Genomic DNA, 3,865 nt, shown 5'->3' with positions numbered 1-3,865 from the left:
AACCGGCTTGCATCACTCTGAGGACACCTCTGTGTTATAAACAGTCCCACAGGAGATGCACTCAATAGGTTTTGAGCTTTGGTGTTTAAAAACAAGAGAATTTAGTCATCTAAACTTCAATTATGTTGAACTACTCAGAAATGCCTTTAAGTGAGATATTATTACCGCATTTGTTGCGATTAAATCTCAAGATTAACTGCTCTGTGTTGTGCATGCTGTTTGTCTAAATTAGACTCCGCCTCTCCTAAAGTACACCCACCCCAGGAGGCCAGCACCGGGAGACAACTGTGTTCTCCTCAGTTGTCAGGTTGTTAGATGACAATAGAAGCAGCCTGTAGGAGACCAGGACACCAAGAAGGTGGATGCACATTTTTCTTGAGGATAGCTGACTGGCAATAAACCAAAGACAAAGGCTAAGACATATATCAGAGACACTAGGTGGCTTTTGCACTTGCAGAGCTGAGGGTCTTCAGTGCAAAGTTACTGAAGGAGGCAAAGCTCCCACCTAAAATGCCCTCCACTTCTGTACTTACCTTACACCTTCCTCTTCTTTTAAGGTTGAGCTCAAGGCCCACCTTACCTACCGTGTCCACCTATGCGGCCCCCCTGGTCTTCCCTCCTCCAGAGCCTGCTCATATGACCATCTGATCACTTGTTTGGCACTTGCCCTAACTGTTTTATTTTGTCATATATGTATGTATATACTTAACAGAAGGTATTTTACAGTATTCACTTACTTTTTTGTTATAACAAAATTTATATATTTCAAGTGGACAAAAAATTAGTATCATTTACAGTATATTAACATAAATTTCCTTTGAATGGGAGCTTCCTTCTCTGTACTTTGAGGCTTACAAGACATATTAAGAAAACTTACTACTGTGAAAAATAAAGACTGTTTAAATTGAATCCAGAGAGGGGAAGGCTTGCGGTTTCTCTTTTTGATTAATTTCTGCAACACTGTCCTCAGGCAGCTGAGGGAGTTTTATATTTTCTGTAGACATCATTAGGCAACAAAACTCTTACAGAACAACTTTGATACTACATGAATTTAGCCATTTTGCCAACACTGATATGGCTCTTGGATCCACCATTCCATTAGAACTATTTATTCATATTAATTTTTGTTACAAATCTTACAAAGGGGGGTGCCTCTGGGTATTTAGGTCCACATTCTATTTTGAAGCTGTATATTCAGTTTTTATAAATTGTTCTTGGAGGCGCAGTGATGATTCCTGTCCATCTTGTAGGTGTCATCATCATCTTCTAGACCTCAGCTATTGTGCCATTACTTATGGCTTTCTGGTCTTTTAGTTCTAACAGTCGGAAATTGCAAGGGAGTTTTATTTCTGAGCCCATGTTGGCTGCCATCTTGCATCACTGTCCATGTAGATGGTATTTAAAACCATGAGATTGGATGAGGTCACCAAGGGGATGAGTGTTCATAGAGATGAAGAGAGATACAAGGACTCCTACCACTTTCCTAATTCCCCAGCCCTCTAAGGAACAAACAAACAAAAAAAGTCAGAGAGAGACTGGCAGCAAAGCCGATTCTTCAAGAACTTGGTGCTGTGTTGAGATGAGCCTTGAAACATGCAGAAATGAGAAATGAGAAGACAAAAGAAGAAATTAGACAGCAGCTAAATGACAAAAGCCATGGAGAGAAACAAATGCAGCAAATCCTCAAATTACTGCAGCTCAGTCAGCCACAGTGCTCAATTGCTTGTGGCTATGGTTAGGGTTTATATTTTGTTTGTGGCATTCTTATTTTGGAAGAAAGAGAAAAATAACTAGAAAAAAAACTTTTATCAGGATTTTAGGACAAAAAACAACTTTCAGGCTGTCCTTCAACTTTTGGCATTCTACTTCTGTCCTAAGAACTGATGAGTAGAATTAACCAGGGGGGCTACAAGGTCTTGGCTAAGCAAACAAGACCCAGTTGTATTCACTGAGATGTGCTTTAGAAGGCAGAGCTAGATGGGTAGATAGATAGATAGATAGATAGATAGATAGATAGATAGATAGATACGTACGTACGTACATACATACATACATACATACATACATACATACAAAGATTAGGTAGATGAAGATCTACCTCAAATATATATAAATAATAAGGCTGGCATCAACAGGCATTTTCTAGTGAATCCAGAGTTAGCAGGAAATCTAATCACTACACACCCACCCCCCACTCCCAAAGAATCTCAGTTAACCTGATATTTACTAGACACTATTGTTGAACCCCTGGGAGCAGGACTTTTCAGGACTTGGTATACACACACATATACACACACATAAATAATAAGGTTGGCATTTAAAGATAAAATTGTTGCTTTCCCAAGCGTGCGTGTGTGTGTGTGTGTGTCAATTTACTGTGATTTAATACACATACGAGAGTACTTCAAAAATTTCATGAAAAAATTTCTATTATCTTTCGATTCCGTTTTTCCATGAACTTTCTGAAGTGCCTTTGTATATGTATAAAAAAATCACACACATATTCTGTACATTGGGGCAGAGGAGCTGGCATTAACAGACACTATTGTTGAACCCCTGGCAGCAGGACATTTCAAGTTATAAGAACATAAGCCATATTAAACAAAACACTACCCAGCCCTTGGAAGACTCCACCTTGGGTCTTCTGTGCCCTTGGCCATGTGGGCAGGTTGTAAAGCCCCTCAGATGATCAGTCCCAGGCAGTCCAGTTACAGCAGAAACAACCTTGGCCCTAACAGATGGAAGAACAGTCCCACTGGGGCAAGTTATCGATGAGGCTGTTAACAAGCACTTTCATAATTAGCTCCTGCCAGCAATTATCGTCAGGATACCTCGTTAGACACAAGACAAACTGACCGTGGGAATCCTGCCAGTCCTGAGGTCCGGTTTCCAGAGAGTCTGGAGTTGCCCCAAAGAGGCTCTGTCTGATTGGCTAGGGCATGCACTGCCCAGCCAATCAGAGTACACAAGAGGACGGTTAGGCATTTTGTCCAACCTGGCCACCGTAGTGGCTTCTGGCAACCAAGGTCAAAATGAAGCTTGGATGTAACAGCCAATAGTAGATAGATGGAGCCCAAACATCAGTAATTCATATCTTTCTCCACTGGCCCGACTACCTGCTTGTTTACTTAACCTTCCTGAAAGACCTGAGAAAATAACCCCAAAGGTACTGTAGGAAGAAGAAGGCATTGAGGTTCCTGTCCTTCCGGGATGCTGTGCAGGACTTCCTCTCGGCCTCTTCCTCTTCCGGCCGTGCCTCTCAGCAGATGTTTCAAAGATGGAGGCAGGGCCCGTGTCCCGCTGTACCGTCCTCTTTCTTGATTTCTCTCTTTCTCTCTCTTCTGGCACTAGAGCTGGAGTTTTGCAAGTCACTTTCAGCCAAGACTTTTTCTTTTTAAAACATTTTGTGTTATGTGACACCGCCAGGCTAGGATTGACTTACCAAATAAAAGGACATTAAAAATCCACAGAGTCAGATCAATCTTTAATGAAAAACCAACAAACATTAAAAAGCCGCCACAAAGTAGCTGGGGGTTGAAGGCAGCTTCAGCTAATTGGCACCCATAGTGCTTTCACTTGCTGCCAAGTTCCGGAGAACTGGCTCCCAAGCCAGCTCCACCAAATTAGGCCAGTTCTCTACAGGGCTTGTGTTGCTAAGTTGCTAATTAGGGTGATGTGCGCGGCAGAGCACCCCTATGGAAACAGAGTTTTGCTTTACATAGATGCTTCCCTGAAACTCTGGGAGTTTAAAATGCCCCCTAAAATTCTAGCTGCCATTTTGTAACTTGCATTGATCAGTGATGATGAAATTGCTAAATGGTTTGTGTTCTCTCTGCATGGTGCAATATTAACTTCTTATCAATTA

General features: G+C 41.6%; 1 pseudogene; it reads right to left on the bottom strand.

Annotated features, from left to right (window-relative positions):
* Nucleotides 1-899: 899 nt before the first annotated feature.
* Nucleotides 900-1,371, bottom strand: LOC134361740 (ubiquitin-conjugating enzyme E2 variant 1-like; annotated as a pseudogene).
* Between the last annotated feature and the right edge of the window lie 2,494 nt (nucleotides 1,372-3,865).

Source organism: Cynocephalus volans, chromosome 13 (assembly GCF_027409185.1).
Source record: "Cynocephalus volans isolate mCynVol1 chromosome 13, mCynVol1.pri, whole genome shotgun sequence".
Taxonomy (NCBI): domain Eukaryota; kingdom Metazoa; phylum Chordata; class Mammalia; order Dermoptera; family Cynocephalidae; genus Cynocephalus; species Cynocephalus volans.
This window is presented reverse-complemented; position numbering and strand designations above follow the sequence as displayed.